Raw genomic sequence first — 24,231 nt, forward strand, 5'->3', positions numbered from 1 at the left:
GCGTGAAAGTGGGATCCAGTAAAGAAGAAAACCCTCTCCTCATGGGCTTGTAAGACAAGCTCATTCAGAAGGTCAGAAGGTCAGCCCATGGCCAAGTGGAAAGGGAACTTGACTTGCAACTGGAGGGTTGCCAGTTTGAGTCCCCACCAGGTCAAAAAAGGGCTGGGTCACCCCTGAGCAAGGTACCCAACCCCCATTGCTCTCTGGGAGTTGTTCTGGGTTAAACGCAGGGAAGGAATTTCCCCTGCGGAACTGCTAAAGGACTAATTTTGGGATGTTGCATGATGAAAGTGGCACCTGCTCACCACGGAGGGCTGTGTGAGATGATCCCGGAGAGACTGACCAAAAATATCGTCCAAAAACATCGGCAATAGCAACTGAAAACACCTCCAACTTATATTTTCAGTTTTCTAGGAACAGTGAAACGCGAGTGGCAATGACACCTCAGAAGAATGGATTATATTATATGTGTAGAAACTCTGAAAATCTCAAAAGCCACAAAGACGAGACAGCTGTAAAAACAAGAAAGTAAGACAATGAAATCCACTCTTGTCATCACATTTTCTTTTCCACTTAAGTCACTCATGTCATGGTAAATCTGACAACCTTTGACAACCTCTGACATCTCTCATCCTGGAGGAGCTGCTGTCAAAAAGATACTCCTACTCCTCCTCCTACTCCTCCTCCTCCTCCTCCTCCTCCTCCTCCTCACGACGTGACTCCTCCAGTCACAAACACAGAGTGTAGTGTCCACACTCATGTGCATACATCAAAAGCGCTGTGTTCCCTCCATTTCAGGGAGGCATCACATGTATTATTTTCAAAAGCACAAACACTCGTCACATTCCTCTGTGTTAACACCGTCTTCACACACTTCACTGCCATCCTCTCATGACGATGATGTTGTTTTCTTTTCTTTTGTCGTTTGTTCTCTTACCTGGCAGCACGCTGGCTTCCTCCCTGGATCCTCTTCACAATCCCCAGGAATAAGATGGGTTTTTCAGGACAAGTTCTGCTTCCTTTCACAGACGGCGCTTGGTCTCTGAGAAGAAGGGCAAAAAAATAAAAAAGACAGAGAGAGAGTGAAAGAGAGACAAAAGGTTCAAAAAAAGGGAACGTCCTCCTTTTTATTTTCACACGACGGCTGGAGAAGCGCTCACGATCACACTCTCAAACAGAGTCAACAGCTCCAGCGAGCCAACAGCTCACTACCCCCCCTCTCTCCTCCTCTCTCTCTCTCTTACTCTTCCCGCCCACCTACTCCAGCCCCCTCCCCCCAGCACATCTCCACCTCTCTCTCTCTCCATCCCTCCCTCACTCGCTTGCTCTTCTTCTGTCAGACACATCCTCTCCATCTCTCCGCTCACTATTTTCTGACATTTTCTCCACCCACTCACACCTTCTGCTCCAGGAAAACAAATAATCAATTGGAGGCTTTGCACACCTCGTCCACAAACTTATTCTGGGCGTGTAGTTAATTCATTCATTTATTTATTTATGTTGGGGTATATTGAGAAAAAAAATATATATATAAATAAATAAAATAAAGTCAGAGAACTTTAGATCAGGGCTCTTAAACTCAAATTACTTGACTGAACATCTAGTCAGGTAAAAATTGGCATTTCTGATACAATACGATATAATATTTATGATATGATACAAATAATTTGATATGATACAAACAATAATTATGATACGATACAGTATGATATGGTACGCTATGATACAGTATGATACAACACGATACCATACAGTATGATATGATACGGTACGCTACGATACGATGCAATACGATACAGTACAATACGATACAGTACAATACAATACGATACAAAACGATACGACACGGCACAACACAACACGACACGTCACGATACAGTATGATACCATACAATGCGATACGATACTATACGATAACATGTGGTAGGATATGATAACATGTGGTACAATATGGTACAGTATGATATCTCTACAGCATGATATGATACAATACGATACCATATGATAGATATAGATATACTCCGTCTAAACCCATCTCTCCTCAGCTCCCACAGGTGCATTCCATGCTACTCACGTCGCATTCTTCAGACCGCTACGGTCAAGGGCATTCCCAGAGTAAGTGTATGCTAATGTCCGCCACCCCCACCCTGCCCTGCCCCGCCGCCTCCCAACCCCCAGCCTTGACCAGATGTGGCTCTGTGCTCTCTCCCTGCAGGGAGGGGGCAGCAGATGCAAAGGCAGAGGGCGAACAGAAGCAACAAAAAAAAAATCTGCCAAGCAATCTTGTCTCTGATGAGCGTTAGAATGGATGGAGTGAGGCCTAGTGTGTGTGTGTGTGTGTGATCCTCTTCTTAATGGACATGAGATTAGGACCATTTAGGCCTAAAGTCAGGTTTGGTTTTCAGCCACGAGAAGATCCTGTTTCCAACAACAAACGGCCTGATGTGAAGCCCTAATGACAACATACAGGCTCTTCCATGTTAGACTGTTGTGTGTGAGAGATGTGTGTTTGTGATGTTGGGATACATTAACAAAAGTGTCTTGACTCAAGCCAAATCAAGACAAAATTCCGTCTACAACCAAAGAAACTGACAAGAAAAACAGCTTTAAAATGTACCTATCTTTGTAGCGCAAAGATTGCACTTAAATCCAGAATTGTTTTTGACAAAAGAAAACACGCTGCTACAAACAAGTAAATATTTTGATAACGCAGCTTTTTGCTTATGACGGTAAAGATGACAAGGTCAAAGTCAAGGTCAAGGGCATTTATAAAGCATATACTAAGAAAACAGGCGCTGTGCTGTACAAACTTAAAGCAGAACGTAACCCCTAAATCACTTATTTCCCGGTGTAAACCAGTGTTAATGTGTATCTAGTAATGTTTGCTGATCCAAGTATAAATCTGTGTTAAAAATTAGCATATCTACTGCTCTCTCTGGTCAAACACCAGCTACTGCATTCAAATTTTGCCATTGGCCTTGTCTCCAGAACCTCGTTAAAAAGCTGCAACTCGGTGTCACATTTCACGACTAGGCCCCGCCCCTCAGGAGCTCTCAGGCCACTTCTTGGGATTTTTCATCAGGTAATGGGGCGGAGTTACCTTCAGAAGAGAAGGGGTTTAGTTTTGCTTTAAATATGGTTAAACAAGAAGTGCAATAATTTAAGCAAGATTACACGGGTGAACCTGTATTGTTTGGGTGAGTGAAAATATTTTCCTGGACAAGGAAACACGTCCTTTAAAGACAATCATACACAAAAGGGACATGATTATTACTAACTTGAAAGTAAAAGTGGGAGCTCAATAAATTGTGATGAGAGTCTAGGTCTGTGAATTTTAACTGTGCAGCAGTGAATCGTTATTATCAAAATCAATAACCGGCTTGGGACCTGACAACTGTGCGCTTGCCCGATTTAATTTGCCTCAGAAATATTCACTTTAAGTTCTCTTCACTTTTAAATTAAATTTCTCCCAATGGCGTCATAACTTTTTAATAACTTTAGGTCTGTGATTTCAGGCAGAGAATATATAAATATATAAGTATATGAATATAACAAAGAGGCTGCAAAAGAGCAAGCAGAATATTCCTAACTACTATCTAGGACCTTACAAACTAACATTTATCACTGCTTTTTTGAACACTTCACAGGAAAAAACATAAAAAAGTGCTTGTTTTTAAGGTAGATTTGTGAGTTCTTCCGGTCCTTGATGTTTGTCCTCTGCGTCTCTCCAGACAAACTGCACTTTCCTTTCTGGGTCACTTTGTCGTCCAATCAACGCTCTCCCCAGGAAATCCTTGAATTTACCTTCAAAGTGTTTGTTGCCGTTTGTTTTGTCTGCGGATTAATGACGAGGCGCGCGGACACTTACACTCGAAAAGGAAGTCTGCACACAACAACAAACTGTAATTAAGGGTGCAATTTTCCACAAGATTTTATAACATTTACATCAGATGTTCATGTTGAAATATTTTATACGCCACATAATATTCATTGTCAACGTGGAGCCAATCTTGAACCACCTATCACTCAAGTGTTTACTAACACTTAAGTGTTAAGTGTCCTACATTTAAATGGGTTGCACCACTTTTACTCCCAATTACGTATCATCCCATTGGTGGTCGAGCATCTACCAGCGTTTCGAGAGGATGATGTCACTACAGGAGGAGGAAACTCTGCAGCAGAGAGACAGAACCTGCTCTTTAGCTGAGGACGATTTTTGGACGTGACCAAATAATCAAAATCACAAACTTGCTTACTTGTCCCATTCAGACTCTGCCGTCACTCTATTCAAGTTTGTATTTCATTGCGATACTCTACTACTAGGTCCCTACAGAATGTCGTACAAAAGTCTGGTACGGTACTGTACGAATTTGATGCCATTTCCATTCGGAACAGTACTAAAATAACCAGCCCCAACGGTTCCATTTTCCGGTACCCTTCCCTTGGGGTACCAGAGTAATGGTAACGGTACAGTATGGGTGGAATTAGACCAGGAGTCACCAACCCAACAATCTTTGGGACTTTCCATCCCAAATTGAACAGGAATGTTTGCAAACGTTAATGTTCCTGGAACTATTTTGGTTCTTAGGTAGTGTAGAGCTTGCCGTTGTTCAGGGGTGAGGTCGGGAATCTTGGGCTCAAAAAGGTCGCTGACCGCTGAGCTGGACTCACGACAGTCAGGCCTATTGGCCGACAGAAACGTGTCCTGTGTTTCTTCAACACCTGCAGTCTATTCTCAAACAAAGCTTGACGTCTTGTAGTGACGAGCTGCTGGACGTCCTCTGTTGTTGTCCGTTTGTGTCTGCGCACCCCCAAACACCCCGTCTACAAACTAAAGGGACTGTTCTCAGTTGAAACGCAAGCCTGACCGAGGGACTGTCCGTTCCAAACTTGGTACCGTGTTACCATGATTAAAACACTTTAACTAACTCATTATTTTGAATTTACTTGCCGAGTATGAGCAAGCTATGAGCTGCAAGTTAGCTGCAAGCTAGTTAGTATATCCTAAGGCTTTAGTAGTGGATTAGTAATAACTAAATACTGACTTATTAGTGTAACCCCACCCAGATTCTTTTAGGTGACTGATCGCTAGTCAGTCTATGAAGAGACCCAGCTTGTAAATAAGTCACACGGGCCACACTACAACGGTGCTGTTGACACAAGCACACGGAGACGTACGTACACCGTAGAGAAAAGACTGAGGAAAAGCAAACAAGGAAACAGTGTTAATGATTAACAGCTAACAGCCTGGACACCGCACAGCGTGTACATAAGCTTCACTCACCCCGTGTGTGTTTATGTGTGTGCACGGATCAATGTGATGTGGGCCGGCACACATTTGTGGTGCAGCAGTGTCACGGTTTCGACCCTAATGAGCGAGAGGCAAGAGGCGCATCCTTGTTGAGCCCTTTCTACGGGAGCGAATATGAGTCGTTTGTCCGGACACCGTCGCATCCCAGCGTGACGGGAGGCCGTGTCCGGTCACAGCTGGAGGCCGGAAAATTGCTCACCTCTAAGCTTATCTCACATACACAAACATCTACGGGCTGGAGAGTAATGGTTCAACCCAAAAACCATTTCTCTGAGCGGAAGGAGAGAGAAAACGCTCTCTAAAGTCCACATGTTTCTTTGAGTTGCTTTGCTGTGAGATTATCTTCCTCTGTGGACGTCTGTGAGGTTGCATGTGCAAAACTGTGCTGCTGATGAAACTCGACTGAAGGTGGGAGAAAAAAACAATTTCTGCTGTGTACATCATCCCAATTTCTGCTGTGTAGAATTGTGGGTCTTGCGTCACACTGTTAGAACATCTGCTGTGAATGTGTGATAGAAACAGAGGTCAGTTCATGAGTGTGCGGACGCAGTAACAAAAAAAAAAAGGAAAATAATATTCAAAATTCTAGGAAAATAATGAATGTTCTGAACGACAGTACTGTTTATTTATGACTAAATCCACTGAAATGTGCAAGAGACAAATGTCTGAAAGAGGAAAACAACAGTTGGAAGTTGCTGACTCAGAATTCCCATCTGATTATTCAGCTAAACAACAGTTTCAGCCTCTTTTGTTTTGTTTTTTGTCCAAGTTACGTGGCATGAGAATTTGTTGATGACTTACGAGGTATTTAAAACAAAAGAGACTTAAGTCGCGATTTTAATCATTGAATCAAGTTGAATTTTGTGCCAGATTTGAATAATGTATTCACAAGACCAAAAATGTTTTCACAGTCGATTTGAACCTTTTACCACCAGAAATGAAGGGAGAAGAGGATGACACTAAGGAGATATGAGGATATGACAGAGGAGATGAGAGGATGAGACTGAAGAGAGAAGAGGATGAGGCTGAGGAGATGAAAGGATGAGACTGAAGGAGATGTGAGGATGAGAAATGCGGCAGTCACAACATTAAGCTTTCAGCCATGGCTGTCACCAAAATAATTCACGACCAAAAAGTACAGGGACAAATAATAAAGAGAAAAAAGAAAAAAGGTTAAAAAAAATCTAACCAGTGGCTCTCAGAGCTGTAGAGAGCAGAGATATCAGCCCATAATTGACTTAAGTAGACTTGTATTTAGTTCAATAATACCTTACTCTGAAAATGCACATAATGACTAAAAAGCCTATTTAAACCAGCGTTATCAAAACCTCGTGGGGTTCAACAGCATCTACCGAACAAAACAAACACAAGGTCCACACTTTGACTTTCATCCTCTTCATTTGGAGAAGAATAGAGGGACATTATGAAGAATCTGAATGAAAGAGAGGGGAAATAAATTGGAAGAGGAGAGAGAGGGAGATCATCTGGGTCAAAGAGGATTGAAAAGGACAAAAATGGCCTTTGGAAGTAAAAGAGGTGATGGAATAAGAAGAGACGGACGGACAAAGAGGACAATATCTCAAATGTCAGGAGCATCTGAATGGTCACCTCGGACACGACGTGTCACTGCTCTTATTCAGCCACGGTGAAGAGACGAAGAAGCTTTTATTATCTTCATTACATTCAGACAAAACTGTGAAGTCGAAAGAGAATTTTCTCTTTTCTCCTTTCATAAAGAATGAAATTAAGCTTTAACACTTGTAGATTGAAATTCAAATTCAGTTCTAACATTCGAACAATAAGCTCATGTTGCTCAATAATTGTGAAGTAATGAGTGTGTCTTTATATTTAGGTGAGAGGATGAGAATGAGGAGGTGACAGGATGATACTGAGGGAATTAGAGGATGAGGCTGAGGAGATTAGAGTACCCTGTTCAGGCTACATGGGTACAAACGGGCATGGGTTTGAAGGTCCACATGGTTTCAGTAACATGGAAACCATGGACAAACCCATATTGTCAGCCTGAATATACTGTAACCCTTCTGGGGCCCACGTGGACCTGCTGGCTGGGGATAAACAAGGTGAAAGCTAATATCCATTTATGTGTGGTAATGTCAAACTTAACGTTTCTAAAGTCTGTCAGTCACAACAGCAACCCTGCAATAAACGTCAACATTGTTGACGCCGTTGTCAAATCACATTTGCAGTGGGGAAACACTTACTGTATGTCATTTGATTAGTGAAAGACTCTGTCAAACACTGGCTTATATAAAGCACCAACACTAACGCACGATATCTGAGTCAAGGTTAAAGCTGGGGTACGCAACTCATTTTGTCATTATTGATCAACGATTTTCAACTAACCTTTAAACTTCATGAATATCAATGAAGATGAGCCTGTTCTCTTCTTACAACCTTGGATAGACAACTTTGACCGATAGAGCTTCAGTAGCTGACGTCACACAACCAAAGTAGCGCCCTCTGGTGGGAAACTACACTGTCCACCTATTGTATATAAACTAGACAACACATCATTTGGTAAATCACTGATACAGACTAGATTTACCAAGAGCTAGAAATGTTAACACACTAATTATTTACATTACACTGCCAGTTCCTGATGCTAATGTCATGCTACGTTATGCTGACCTGACACATACCCTTCCACGGACAACAATGCTACGTATCTTTAGCCAGTAAAGATCGCGTCCATTCCTTTCCCTCCAGACTCTTGTAAACCTTCAGTGACTCTCTGGAGTAAGATGAAGTTAATCAGGAGGGATAGTGGAATAACGTCCTCTCCGGCTGTCTCCAAACTCATGAAAAGGATCAGATTTAGTCAAGCTGTTGAACTTTGCGATATATCGGTGGATCTCCATGGATTTAAGGTGTGCAGTGAAGTCTGACGGCTTCAAACTGCCGCTGGTAACGCACATTCTTGCTGCAGCAACACAAACTGAGTCACATGACGCCCAGAGCTCTAAACCCCATCTCTTTGTGAAAATTACACTCATTGGCTAAATCTCACTTCTTTCTTTTTTTTAATCATGATTGCATTCATGTTGTATTGCCTCGACCCGCCCACAGAGTCCAGCTAATTCTCTCCGAGACCGAGACGTGTACTTCCAAATGGAGGGAAGCAGCCCTAATTACAGCTGATGCTCCCATTTAATCCCCCTCTCTTTTTCTGATTCTCTCTCTCTCTCTCTCTCTTTCTCTCTCCACCGCAGGCAGGAAGCTGCCACGAATCACTTACAGCTTTATCAGCGGATAAGTGGCTGTTCAAATATGGAGCTATTCAGAGAGGAACTCTTTTCAATACATACAGGTGCTGCTTTCACCACCAGCCGGCCTCTCTGCATCACATACGCGCTGCTCGTACTGTACAGTACACAAACTCCCACCCACACGTGTTCACACACACACACGGCTACACGGTGAACACCTGCTCGGGTCACAAACACTTGCCAAAGCCACTGATGTCACACAGATGTTCGTCTGGCGTCTGAGGTTACAGGAGGAGCAGAAGACGCCCGAGGATCTGGATGTTCTTTCCATTTTTATCTCCACTGGGTTTTGACATGACCATGAGTCAAGTGTGGATTCATATGAAATACAAATACTGCAAACGCTCACGTTTTTAAGATTTAAGTTTTTAAGGAGATTTTGTGTCTATGTGACTGTAAATTATATTTTCAGTTTCAGGACAGTGTGAAGTTTCCCTGTGTCGCATTAAAGGTGATGCTATAGGCTCTGAAATCTGGGCTGTTGGAGCAGAAAAAGGCAAAACAAGCATTGAAACATACACAGTGAACATGTTAGCTGCTATAAACACATGCAACTTTGTCCAGAAACATCACAAAGGACTAATTTTTTTAAGTTTTTGTCAAAAACCAACTGTTGCAGCTTAGTCTTCCATACTGTTCAACATCTAGTCACCTAACATTGTCTGTCGGCTGCTTGGGCCAAAAAAAGGCCGGAGTATGTGAAGAGACCCAAAAACCACGCGGGAAGGACATGAAAACCCCACAAAGAAAGGCCCTTGGTCAAACTGTTGACCTTCTTGCTGTGAGGCAAACATTCTAGCCACTATAGCTCTGTGTGGCCCCCAGCTGATGCAGCCGATCCACAATATCGGACAGCGTTGCCCCCTTCTGTCATGCGTGTCCGGAGGGTCAAGATATGGTATTTTTTACTAGTGAACGCGAGTGCATTGACGTTAAAGGAATAATAAAGCAGGAACCATCTTTCTCTGGTGATGTTTCCTTGGTGAGGCGTCATATGTAGTGCATACCATAAACAATGTAGATGAACAGTAACACAGGGTTGCCACGGGTCCATGAAATCCTTGAAAGTCTTTGAAAACCACCCTAAAGTGTGATATGGGTGAATGAAATGAAAGCGCTTGGATTTAAGTTGATATTTAGGTAAATGTCTCCCTTGCTTGTTACGACGCCACCTACTGTTTCGTTACTTGACGTACGTAGACTAGGCCTAACAGCAAGGACAAACGTCGAGTCGTAATTACTCGCGGTGTTGTGGACACTCTCCCTCTCTGACTGATTCCGTGCAGAACAATGAGCGAGTAAAGTTAAGCAAAGAGAGAGCAAAAGATGTCGGCACATTTGGCTCTTGGATTTGAGGGGAATTGGTCCTGGAAAGCCCTTGAAAAGTACTTGAATATGGTGTCAACCAAGGGTGTGGGAACCCCGGCTACAGTTTGATCCCACGTCGCTGTTTATACAGATGGCGCTTAAAGGTAAACACAGCGGCAGAAGATCTGAGAGTTCTCTTGACTCCGCTTCTATTTTTCGCAGGAAGTCTGATTAACATGCTCAGTCACCTTCGTCTTCCTCTCCATCTCCTCTCGCCACAGTCACCAGTCACCGCCGCTCGCACAGGTCACAGCCTGTTCATCCCAGCAGTGATAATTATGACAGTCATACGGAGAGATGAGTGGCCCCTTTTTGACCCGACGGTCCCCTTGACTCAAACATGTGTGTGTGAAGAGAGCAACGTGAGAGGAATTCACTGGGACTCACGACTGGAGCTCTGTGGACTCAGAGACGCACACGGTACAGTACGGAGAGTCCACAGCTCACAGACAGTAAGAAGTGTGTCTTTTGTTGTGTTTTTCTGAAGCAGGACTGAAGAGTCAGCACGCCCCGGGTCGAGTCTGTGTTGGGGACTCAGGAGGAGGATTAGTGTGGATTTAGAGAGCAGTAATTACCCTCGTCCGTGGAGGGGCCGGTAATTAAATCACCTTAGCAACCCAAGTTACTGCCCAGCCACCCACACACACACACACACACACACACACACAGCCACCAAGGTCAATGAGAGTCAACCATGTGAATATCTGTCATTATAGCAAACAGCCCGACTCAATGAACAAACTCATTATTGTTTTTTACATTTTAAAGTGACTTTCTTCTTGTGGTCCTATGTTCAAGATATGTGATGTCTTATTTATTTATATGGCGCTTTTCTAGTTTTGATAACCACCCAAAGCTGCTTTATACGACAGTTTTTTTTTTTGCCATTTACCCATTCACTCACCCTTCCATTCACACTGACCTGTCATATCCATTCAAACACTAGGACACAAAACCATACCCTGCATGGCATCCACAAATTTCACTAGAAAACGGTGTTAGAGCAGTGTTAATTGTGCAGAAGCAACACAATGGACCATTTTTATTGTATTTTTGTTCATAAGGACAAGTCAAGCAAACTTTAAAACTTAAAACTTTGAGTACTTTTTGCACAGGTGTGTTTATATAGTTGGTTAAAATGGAAAAAAATAAGGACATAAGACATTATATTGCACATTCTTATAGCCTCTGTATATACGATTTAACATAGTAATGCACAAAAGCAGCCTAAATGCTCTGTGTTCTAAGGGTTAAGGTGTAAAATAGAAACTAAACCTCTCCTCTGTAGTTGCTCAGTTACTGTCGTTCCCAACAAGAAACAACAACAGCGAAAGGTAAGAATGAGGATAGAAGTAGACCCATGACAACGTGAAAGGGGTTAACAGACCCTCGCAAAACTAGATTTTAACCAAAACTAGACTAAGACTCAGTCTCTGTCTACAGATTTCTACACATAAAGCAAACTTCCTATTTCTTCTATCAAGGACAGTTGTGACTCAGGGAGTGGATTAGCGGTCGAGTGAGACTGAGAGCCGAGGTTAAAGATCAGTGGATTTGCAGAGAGAGAGAGAGAGAGGGAGAGAAGAAAAGTCACAAATATACGACTGAACAGCTCAAATTTACATACAGGAACATGTATGTTCACGACAAATGAAATCCACACAAAATAGTAAGTCAACAAATTCTCTTTTCATCCAACAAAACATTCTGAAATGTAAAGCCGTAGATAGATGGGTAGATTAAAACTCCTGGACAAAGCTAAAACTTACTTATGTTTTTATTTGAAAAAAGCACAGTCAGTACCTGTGGTATAATTTGCTCTGAAAACTGTTAAAAACACGCAACACAGGCTCAAAACACTGTACGTCATAATCCACTTAACGTGTCGTTCACCCTCTTGTAAATAAAAACCCCATTACGGTGCCAGTAAAGTTCAGGGTTTGTGTAACAAAAAAATAAGCTATTTCTAAATTCTGTAAGCGTTTTTTTCTTCTTCTCAAATGCTGCTTCTTATTAATTTATTCTACAAACCCATAAGCTGCAACAGCATGAAAACATCCCAGAATCACATACTGTACTGTACATGATACACACTCTGACTCCCACACACAGACCAAGATTCTACAGCACAGTCCGTCTGCCATGACCGGACATAAATTGACTTAAATATTAATATTTATAGGTATATTTTTATCCTTGTACCTAGTTTTAGTGAAGTTTTAGTACGATATCTTTAGATTGCCCTGTTTGCACGCCGCATAATTTCATTGTACGTTGTGTATAATGACAAAAAAAGACAAATCTGACTGACATAATTACACAAGGTTGATTGAAATGAGTTGGATGAAGGCAAATATAAGCAAACCATATCGAAGCACAAAATAAAAAGATTACACAAATAAAACTGCAAAACCTGCATGCTTGAATTATGGCTAAAATAGCTAATTTAAGTAATTTAGCTAAAAAAAAGTAGCGTAACGTTGAGATTTAGTACAAGTTCAAGTAACTCTAAGAGGAAAAAAGACTGTCCCTTACTTTTTTAAGTCTTAGGCGCTTAAAAACAACTATTTCCATGTAGAATTATTGGCTTATTTTGAGAAGAATATCCATTAACATAATGTAATAAAGATGCAGTTTGTATCTAATGAAATACATTCTATATATTATAATATTACGGTAATAATAATGATAATAATACATATTTTACAGTTAAATGTACACGTTTATCCTTCAAATATTCACATTCATTTTGTGTTAGAAATCTTATCCACACAAATCAAAAATGATCAAAATATGACTACTAAACTATTACTATTTGAACTAAACTATTAGATGAGTATATGACTTAGCATTATGGCGTTTTATTGCAGCATTTTCCGGTGTCACTTTTAATACCCGCACATGAAAAACGTCTTTTAAAGAGACATCGAGACAAATTACCGCTGACAAAAAAGGCACTTAGGTGGATGTACAGCGGCAGATTACAGACGGGTGATTCCTTTTACAGTACAGTACACGGCTGCACAACCGTTCATTAGGCTGAATTGCCTCTGTCAGGTCTGTCGTGCACCTGTGTGTGTGTGGGAGGGGGGAGTAAAGCAGCTTTGTGTCTGGGGACTTCTGAGAGTGATTGATGTTGTTATTGAACATCAGGTGTAAAAAAAACCCAAAAACAACAACAACAAAAAACAGGAAGTTGCCTTTTGTTTTCGGCCTTTTCTTCAATTTTCCCCCCGCTTTCCTTTTCTTTTCTTTGGAAGCAAAGGAAAGCCGGGGCGGTTTGGCAGCTCTCCACAAGCCAATCGATCAATAGACAAAACACAGAACAGGTGCCGTTACTTTCCCCTGCAGCAGCAGCAGCACCTGACGGCGGTGATGCTATCACCATGGCAGAATTAGGCTAAATAATTACAACACAGGAGATCTTAATCCGAGCCGTGAGACACAGATTATACACTGACGCGTGACAGTCGCGTAGGCTGTGTGAAGTCACAAGACCTGACAAGAAAACCCACCCACACAACCCCCCCCCAATCCCAGAAGTCTCCTTGACAGTGACCTTCACGGTCGTCCATCACCACACTGCCGTCATGTGACGAAAGCTCTCAGTGGTGTGTGTAAAGAGGATTATTCCAGGGGCGCAGCACTGAAAGGAGGCCCCACAGACGGCATGTTATTATATCATTTGTTTATAATCGAGAGGCTCTTTTGTTTTGGTGGAGTATATCAATATTCTTCAGACAAAGATTTTCAAACATAAAAAAGACCAAACTTTGCCTGTGAGTCCAGTACGATGTCAATCTCCTTCTGCTGCAATAGTCCTGATGGTGGCGCTACACAGAACCATCAAAATCCACCTATAAACTGTCCAACAGTTCACTTGACAGACTAACTTAAAGCACCAGAGTGTAAAGTGTCGACTTTGACGTTGTTCAGATACAAAAACGCAATAGACGGCGATGGAAATTGCTAACGGAGCGATATCGGCAGTGCAAAACCCGATAACCAAAACTGATAAATATGCATTTTCCCTACAACCAAATGCGGAAGTCATTTACTGATAACTTGACACAACTGTTATATATCTGCTCCTGGTCTCTATCTTCTATCTACCTCTGTTCTGGCCCCCATTTTTCCTTTCACCTCAACCTGTCTAGGCAGATTGCCGCACATCTTTGAGTGTAGTGCCTGCTCATTGTGTGAACTGTTGGGGTTTCCTCTATACATCTATAATGTTGTCTATGTACAGAGCTTTGAGATAATATGCGTTGTGATTTGGCGCTATACAAATAAAACTGAACTGAATTGATCAGTCAATTTAGTCTCTTCTGCAGTGAAATTATTATATTTATATTTCATACTCATGACTCAACAGATGTAGATGTACATAAATGACTTAATACAGTTTATGCATTCCCAACTAAGTTTATATATATATAAAAAAAATCCTTGAACATTGGAACAAAATAAATATTCTGTGTTTGTAAAAAATTTCCCTATCATGGCTGATTTGGTGTTTAAAAATTCGAACTGGCTCCGCATTATCCTCTCCAACATCAAATTAGTCAATTTGGGGATGTAAAAATTAAACGATGCCTCCAATCACGCCAAAAGAAAATAAAAATCAAGGTAAAAATCACAATCAACTGGCACAAAGACTTCCACGACACAGTTCCATCTTGATTAATAAACAAAAACTGTGATCATTTGCATTGGAATTGTCTCAAAAAACTGTACAAAGGCGTGTGATTAGTAAAAATGAAGCTTGTAGTGGAGGAAGACAAAGAGGTGTAAAAAGCTGACAAACACACTCCGTTTATAAGATCTGAACGTGGAATAAACCACGCGCACAGAGGCATTGACCCTAATGGCCGACGGTGAATTGCATTGTTCCGGCAAAAGAAAATAGAGACCCGAGTAGGAAGTGGAGAAACAGTCTCTACGAGTTCTCTCCTCACTTTTTCTCCTCCCGTCTCTCGGCGGCGGACGGCACTACTGCCACTTTGGATATGTCACCGACAATAAGGATGAAAGATTGGACGACCGCTCTCGTCTTCCACCGCCGCCACGCGCCTGGAGGAGGCCCGAGCGAAATGGGGATTTAACAAGGCCAGAATCACTCCTAACGCCTGGGTAAATGGCCAGAGTGAACCCTGCCTGAACCAGCTCTGGCTCCTGAATGCAGACTTTAGCGTGTGAAGTGTGAAAAGTGAAGAGGACGGCGTCTTCTGACGCGGGCGCAGCGAGAATCATTGCCGTTTAAATAAGTGATCGGATTCAAATAGATGCAGATCGTGCCAAGACTCGTCTGTCGACGTCCGCCCGGATAAAGACTCTGCGATAACAAAACAACTGTTGACGCTTAGGATGATTAAAATGATGAGTTCCGTTGATGAAATGTGCTTTACACAAAAAACAGACATTTTCTTTTACACTGTAAAAAATATGAAATACTGTCATTTACAGTCGCTTAAAATGACATTTCTGACACGTGTGATACACCTTTATTGGATCAATCTGTTTGCGTTGTGTTTTAAACTTGCTAATCGTGTTTAACTTCAACTTAAAAACTTACTTTTCTTCTCATTTGTTTGTAAATTGTAAAAAGTGTTAATTTCTCCATCAGTAGATTTTATTCTCTGCTTCCAGACCAGAGACAACAGTAAAAGAAAATAGCTTCTACTACATTTACTATATTTAATCCTCTGCAACGTTCACACTGTGAATATTAAGGTCATGCTCTATAAATTCTGTTTACTCACTGTCTATTCTGAATATACAATTCTATTTTTTTCTATATCTTGTATATTCCTAGATATTAAAGTGCATGTTTATTATTTGTTACCTTTATTTTTGACAGTTTTTGCTCGTGTAACACTATAAATTCCCCAACAGTGGCACATTTATATCATCTTAGAAAACCAAATAAACCAATAAATAAAAGAAACAGCAGAGTCATCACAGTGTAGGAAAACTTTAGAACTAGAAGTTTTCCTCCAGACTCAAGAGATGAAAAACTATGACTTTGACCTTTGGCTACTCACTCCTAAGCGAGTACAAGTGAAGATTTGAGCTTTAATTTGGAAGGATTATTTTGAGGATTAAAGGTTTTTGAAAGACAGTGCACCTTGTGCTGAGAAGAAGCCTGAGAAAAATCTAACTCTCTCTAGCCTGGAAAATAAAGTGCGTTGCTGTACACTCCCCGCACCAAATCCCATAGAGAAACCACTTTAACCATTTTATAACTTCAGTGTTTCCAAATCCCTGGATCTGATTTACTTAAGCGACTCAAACTTCTCAGACGTGGCGGCAGCAGACCCGCAGCTCCCCCATGAGCCTTAACACACATATTTTCTCCATGGACTTTGGTGTGGGGGAGAGAGAAAGAGCTCCGTTACCCACTGACATTGAAAAGGCCGTCAACCCAAAAATAAGACAAAATGTTCCAGCCGTCGCGGCGGCTGTCGCTGCCACACAGAGACATAAAAACACTTTACTGTTACAAATCACACACTTTAACACATTCAAATGTTAATATTCATGTCGACACCGAAGAACGAAGTCGTCTGTTACTTAGTATGCAGCCTGAGATTCCTTGAGCGGAACATGATTCATCTTGCTTTGCTAAGCCCCCCCACCCCCACCCCCGCCCTGATAACGTGGCTCGCTGGCACGCTGACAGGTGGACGTACTGTACGGCACGTCACCGCTTCTGATTCCACTGCCCTGCGAGATAAGCCTCGAAAATCAATAAGGAATTATTCAACCCGTACGCAGTGGACTCGCGCGCACGGACGGCAACGCTTTGCGAAAGAACAGTGACAGCTCGCCGCTTTTCAGAGCCGGTGTAAATCTGTAAATCTGCCCTCCGCGCTACACTGTCCTTGAAGATTAAAAGGAGTCTTCTTAATAAATTTCTATTCCTGTTTTTACAGCCTCTATGTGTTTTTATGAGTTTAAAGTGCACGGCGAGGTTTGTGTAGGGCATAAAACCCAATCAAATTAAAAAGCTTTAATTAAAAGTGTTCATACACAGTAATTCCACTCATGACTGGATTTTTTTTTTTATCCGGGTACAAAAGGTCAGGTCCAAAAACAATCAAACGTAGCATCAGAGGAGCGTATTCTGATGAAAACATAAAAGCTGCCGCTTTCATAATCACTTTGTGGTTCATCCAATGAGATGCATGGTGGTGCGACGGCTGCTCCAAAGCTCAAAAGAAGACAATGATGAATACATTTCACGGTTCATTACATTTACGCAGCGTTTGCCGGCTAAACCCACAGTTCATGTGCAACAAACAGTGATAAAATAGGTTTATAAATGACGCAGCCGGAGGAGAAATAGGGGCAAAAACAACAAGACGATAAACGATAGGAATATGATAAATGAGATCTGGATACAATGAGGTCAGAGATATTTGGTGCTGTGCGTTTTTTTGACTGGTGAATGGAACAGAGACTCACCTTTGTGTCAACGATGTCACCTTCAGTGACTCTTTACCTCCTCCAGTGGACACTCAGGTCTGAAGGAAAAGAAACAGAAAGACCAGATTTGTCCAAATGGGTTCATCATATGTCAATTCCCAACATTTAGCTGTAGAGATACACACAACAGAAGGTTCCACAGAAGAGGACATTAACAAAATATGACTTCTTTTTTGGTCTATCTTGATAAGGGAGAGTAATTAAAGTATTGACGGTCGACTGAGTTGCTCCAAATGTTCAGTTGGACATCTGAAGTCTCCCGGGCTGCAGCGAGCAGACAGATACTGTGAGTCTGTGTGTTCTGCCTCTGTTTACTCTTCTGTCCATCAGCGGTAATGTGGCAAAATATCCATAATCGATGGTGTTGTTTTCCTGCAATTGTTCAGGGAGGGAGCAGACAAGTGTTGAAGAAGCAGCAGCAGCACGGACACAAACAGCTGTCGGGGAATCTCCTTCCAACAGATGCTGAGCAACGTGGAGGTTTTGGATCATTTCCTCTAATTTGAGGGTGGTCGTGTCTCCCTGCATCCACAATTATATTGTGGTAGTAATAAAATGTAACAAAAATCACCAATTTCCTACAAAAAAAGCAGTTATTTCCTTGTGTTCACACTGCCAGGTTTCCCTCATAAGCGCCACCATCAGGAGACAGCAGTAATGAGGCTGGTGAGTCAAACTGGTATTGTATTTTTCAAACTATGGATACTGGGTCACACGGTGGAGTAGTGGCTAGCACTGTTGTCCATCTACAGTCCAAAAACCTGTGAAGGTTAATTGGACACTCTAATCTGACCCTACATCAGCTGGGAGTTGCACCAGTGGCCCCCCTGCGACAGAAGATGAGTAAAATTGAGTATTTTTGTGTCACTCCTTTGCTAAAACTTGGTCCTGTGGTTAAAACCGTATCCTGGAGTGCAGGGGATTTTGGAAGCAGCAGGTGCAGCACAACAAACAAACACCCAGCCTGAACTAAACGCTGTTGTTAAAGATTCCACCGCTAAATCAGACTTTGACAGATAACTCAAACAATCCGTCTCCTGGGGCCATAAAAAAAGGAAAAAAAGACACTCTGCGGGAGAGGAATCCATCAAATCTTTGTAGTGTTGCTGCGTGAATGTGCTGCGACTTCTGATTATTGCTATTCAATCTGAGAAAGTGTGTTTACCGACTGACTGACGCACAGATTAAAAGCCATTACTGTGAGTAGGCAGGAGTATAAAAGCAAAGCATTTCCAGGCGGCGCATTCAGTCACTTCTCAATGCACCCTTTTTTTTACGCCATCAGAATACAACAAATAATGACGGAAATTGAAACAGCAAATTAAGTCTATTTTACCTCGAGCTGGGCAAATCAAATCATGTTTTTTCCTCCCTCCTCACTGCCTATAGATAGTTATATTGAAGATTGGTTTAAAATTAAAAGCTATCGTTGTGAAACACATACTGTGGGCAGTGTTTTTGTGGGGTTTCATTTCACCATAAACGCTCAGCGTTCCCCACACTCTTTCCAGCTGTTCTCACATGTTAATCTCAGACAAGCGAGCGCCGGCTGTGGTCGACACCCGCGACACAATCGTGTGGCACAAAACCCGGCGATGCATCACCGCTTGAGATGCGCCGCTAAATATGCATGCATGACAAACGGCCTGATGGGAACACAGCGAGCGCGTCACTGTGATGTTAGTCGAGCGATTTGCCTCATTGTGAGTTTTGAGCAGCCATCTGCACACGTTCTTTTGTGTGGCTCTGTAGAACATGAGTCCTGTTTCCTGCTGTGCTTTTTCCCATTTTGCTCCTTCTGCTCATCACTCTTTACCACTTCATACCAAAAAGCACAAAACTCAAGTCGTCCTATGAGATGTTGGTTTGTTTCAAGGAATTCGTCTGGGGGTACGATTTGTGGGAATTAGTGACGTCTAATCTGGTTAGATTGTAGAGTGCAAGAAAATGAGGACTCCTCAACTCAACCCGAACTTTCCCAAGTGTGTTTGGGAAACTTGCTTGCTTGACTTTTGGTTGTTCATTAAATCAGATGATGATGACGTCCTTCTGTCCTTCAGTGGCGAGTCCTGGATGGTTATATACAGTATATCAGTCCTGGAACCAGTCTTGTATAAAGTACTGTACCTAAAAGGGATACTTGATTATCTTACCAGAAAAGGACTTTGGTAGAAGTCACTTTTTTTAATAATAATATTACTTAAGTAAATGTCTTAAAAGTATAGGACATTTACTGTGCTTAATTTTCTAGGAGTTAGGATTGAGCCACGGTGGCTCAGTGGTGGGGTGAGTTGTCTTTCAACTGGAAGGCTGTGGGTTTAACTCCTGGCTCTGCTCGTCTATATGTGTGCCCGAGCAAAGACACTTAACCCCATGTTGCAGTGTGTGAATGGGTGAAAACTGTAGAGAGATAGTAGGAGGAAATGTAGTGGAGTAAAAGTTGCTAGAAACGTGAATTTTGTACTTGGTTACATTACAACACCGTCTGGAACCATTGGTCCTGTTGCATGTTGGACATTTCTGTCGTGTCGTGGTTAAACTCTCTCCACTTTCCCTGCCGTTTGCACTCATGTCTTTGTTGTTGGCAGAGCGGTTCATCTTTGTTTGCGAGTCAACATGTGAGAGGCACATCTGTTCATACCGTTGAACAGGTGTGCCCTTGCCTAAAGTACATATAAAAGCTTTGTCTAAGGTTATGAAAACCCAAACTATTTTTTTTTATTAAAAGTGGTAATACACTTCAAACAGGGCAGTATGTTCAATTGATGTCAATAAATAGTACTAAATAGAAATAATAAGGGGAAAAAAACAGAATTTTGGGTGAAACATTGGTAAGATCAGATGGGCTTCAGATCTCCATGTTCTTGTCTTGTCTGAATGGGTTTTCTCCAGGCACTACAGCTTCCTACCACAGCTGAAGGACTTGTAGATTGGGGTTAAGGTTACTGGAGACTCTAGATTAACCTTGCGTGTGAATGTGAAGGACTGTTTGTATGATGGTCCAGTGAAGGTTTATCTCACTTCTTCCCTAATGCCGGGATTGCCTGAAGCTCCCATGACCCGTGAAGGATAAACGGTAAAGATAATGGACCGATGAAATCCGTCTTTATATCTGAGATGATTTCTCCATTATTTGCTCCGGAGAACCCTTTATTTACTAATCTGTGAGGTAGTGGTGGTAGAGTGGACTGACATTTATAAGTGAGTGGCGGGTCCTTCCTTTCTTATCAGGTATTTAAGCCAAGCTGGAGTCAATCATGGATCACATATATGGTCCTTTATGAGCTTAAAGGACAATCGCGGACATAATACACTCACTGACCTTGATACTGCACTTTTATTTTCTCATCTGCTGCAAGTTTTTTTTGCTGCACAATAATACTTTACATCATTTCATGCACCCGTCTTCTGTCGTTTATTCACTTTAAGCCTCTGGGATTCTCAACATGAAAAAGACATTCCCAATTAGGAAAATGGAAGCCATCCAGATGTTGGCTGCAATACTGCAAAGACGTTCCATTTCCCACGTCTGCATCGCGACCGTGGTGAAATCGCTGGCAGCAATGACAGTCATTCCTCTCACGGCACGGCAGGTTTGGCAATCTCCACGCGCGACAACCTGTGCAGCAGCTTATGTAACGACACGACGACGAGGCAAGGAGGCGATCTTTACATCAAGGAAGCAGGCATTGGGGGGGGGGGGGGGGGGGGGGGGGGGGCATGGCACTCGACAGAAGAGATATTACCCACAGTAATCGACACTGGGGGGGTGAGCTGCAGAGCGAGCTGACCTTGAAGAGTTTAACCTGCCAATCAAAAGCGTGTGTGTTTCCTCCTCGCTGACAAGCAGCCGGGCAGAAAGCGGAGACCCAGATCTGTCAGCGGAGTCCAGATGTATAAATGATGAGGAGACACAGTCGGGGAATACGAGCACCACTTCACACACTTTTGATATATCACACACTATAATGTGCTTTGTGTCGTGCATGTTTAGCATTAATTGCCGTGCCTGGACAGTAACTGTGGCCTTTTGTGCAATTTATTTTGCAATTCAAGTCAACAACGACTGTTGAAAAAGTGTGACACGATTTCTGGAAGCCCGTACATTTTTGCTGGAAGAGAAGAGAAGAGAAGAGATAGATAGGGGATCATCAGCTATGACTGAAGTTGCTCAGATTGTATAGATTTAATAAGCTTAAATGCACCAATTTGCCACTGAAAATGGACTTCCAAATTAATCGTAAAATCATTTGATGAGCTGAATGACTTTATATTGACCAACCATTTAAGAACATTGCGCTATTATGTTCTTTTAAAACCTTGCCTTTTCTGAATAGTTTGCCATTTATCTGTGTGGTATGTAGGCAGCTTAAGACTTGCAGTTCAAAGTGAATGTGATGGATTTGTTGGCAGGATAAAAAAAAAAAAAAATGTCTTCGCTGGACAGAAAACTACTGAGACTGAGTGCGGCATGTCAAAACATCTTCAATGCCAGAAAGGCTTTGGTGAAACAGGCACGTCTCTAACTGCAAAAAGCCACATAAGTGCCTAGCAACTGTATTCCAGCGTGTGTCACAATGGCGGTGCTCTACTTTGCAGTAGTACATCTACTCTACGTCAGGTAAATCTCTGTGGACAAAAGGTGTCCGTCATCCGCTCAAATAAAGACGCTACCGCTGGTCAAACTGTGAAATTTTAAAATCTCATAAAAGCTCTAAATCACCACCACTCAAATCAAACAAAAGGCATCCAGTAAGAAAAAGTTTCCTCTGAAACTTTGCAAAGAGCGCCGGCTGAATTTAGCAGGTGCGATGCTGTGAAATAAGACGTCTGGCACTTGTATGATTCCGACACATAACATGCTGTCATTCCATTTCGACGTATTCTTTTTGAGACGCAGCCTGCTGCTTATTTGCAGAATGCAGTCTTTCACCAGAGGTGCTGTTCTCCGCTGCTGTAAAAGCTAACGCCGCACTTGATTTGCTGAAAAATATTGAGCGACTGCGAGATTGACACTTCACAGTGCATAGGAATAAGAAATGCGGCGGGAAAAATATGACACCAGGTAAAACTGTAGCTTGAGACTGAGGCCCAATTCCATTTCTCATTTCGTCCCCTTGTGACTGAGTTACTGGGTCGAAATGGAACACCCCTGATACACAATCATGCAGCAGACGCGATGTGTTTTGCCAGAGATACAACATGCCACTGTCAAAACAAACAAACAAACAAACATGGTGTTGTCAGCTGCTCCTACAGTATATTGATGTCTTGGACTATAGGCATTAATAAGCATGAAGCAGAGACATGTCAGAAAACATGTTTAGTGCTGGGTAATACTGGTGTACCAATTGTTGCTGTTACCATGGCTACTCAACATGCTAACTACCAAGGAGTATTTGTATGATTATTTAAAAGTCAATGTTACAAAATTTTACCCCCAAAAACTACCCAATTAGTGGCACATACATTATCACACACACACACACACAAACACACACACACACACACACACACACACGTGTTTTCAAAAGTGATGACAGTTTTCCTGAATACAACTTGACACTGCTCCGCTAGCCTCAACCCACTGTGGACCATGCATTAATTAATGAAATTTACTAGGGTCACTGAATGCATCTTGAACACATTTTGTAAGGTGCTCCTCCTCACAGCTTAGGGGGGGTCAAAATATCGATTTGGTGACATACCGTCATCCTTCCTCGTGCAATACGATAATATTGTTCATTTAATCAACAAATTAAGGCACTCTGGCCGGCATTGCTACTTCATGTCCCTTTGTGGCAGCACTGCTCAAATTTGGGGGAAACTTGGGGCGGAATTACCTGGCTGAAGAAGAGAGGGAGTTTTGGATTGTACATGGATTTTATGACCTTTGTTCTCCATGTTATGAATAAATAGAGAAATCCTGGAGAGAAATTCCTGCCAACAAAATTATGTCTGAAGTAGAAACGTCGATCATCTCTCACAATGGAGCACTTGCGGTATTTGTACTACCTCATAAAGACTGCAGTGACGGAAGCACACACTGATGTGAGGCATGTGTGGTGGTGGTGTTTGGAGAGAATACAAATGTTCCTCTGATAATCCCTAGTGACAGTTGAACAGCATTTAGCTTGAAATGCCTATTCCTAATGCCAACTTTAGACAGTTCACTTGGATTTGGGTAATCTCTGAGGCCTCTTGTAGCCGTCAGTCGGGAGTGTGCCACTGAAAAATCTCAATTTGAAGGGCTAGTTAGACTGTACTCTTCACCCTTCCCTCCCCTCTAAATATTGGGACACACTATGCTCAAAATAGAAGGGTAGGCTTTAGTAGCATGAGGAAGGGGTGAAATGGGATTGAGTGTGAGACTCCCACGAGATTAAATCCTCATATCCACCACCACCACTGCCACATACCGCCTGCCATCCTCTCTTTCTACATTTGATGGCTGCTCACTGGGAGAGTAATTATAAATCCCAGGCATCACTTTGAATCGTAAACTCCCTTCATGTGGAGGCTAAAGGTCAACCGGTGCCGTTATAACCTTCTCTTTAAAAGCACGTTTGAAATGACTATTTTATGTGCATTCATTGTGTATTACGTTGACGTCACCCACTCTCATGCCAAAGGTTCCACTCCAACCTTGTTTTCCCTCATAAGACACGAAAAAATCTCCAGCATGGGCCTTTATCTCTGTGGCAGCATGTTGCCCCGCCTGCCGTCTGAGCAAACAGAATTACCTTGATGAGCAGAAGCAGCCTTGTTTACTCCATG

General features: G+C 42.2%; 1 protein-coding gene across 4 annotated transcripts in view; it reads right to left on the reverse strand.

Moving 5' to 3' along the window:
* Positions 1-24,231, reverse strand: part of syt1a (synaptotagmin Ia) — a 170,769-nt gene that overhangs the window by 85,663 nt on the left and 60,875 nt on the right. For 3 of the 4 annotated variants that reach the window (XM_058624067.1, XM_058624070.1, XM_058624066.1), the window contains exons 3-4: positions 17,434-17,492; positions 938-1,042 (exon numbers count right to left, since the gene is read on the reverse strand). The gene's annotated coding sequence lies outside the window, so the exon portion shown is untranslated. The remainder of the gene's footprint in view (positions 1-937; positions 1,043-17,433; positions 17,493-24,231) is intronic. The other variant, XM_058624069.1, reaches the window with a different exon arrangement.

Source organism: Solea solea, chromosome 3, assembly GCF_958295425.1.
Source record: "Solea solea chromosome 3, fSolSol10.1, whole genome shotgun sequence".
NCBI lineage: Eukaryota > Metazoa > Chordata > Actinopteri > Pleuronectiformes > Soleidae > Solea > Solea solea.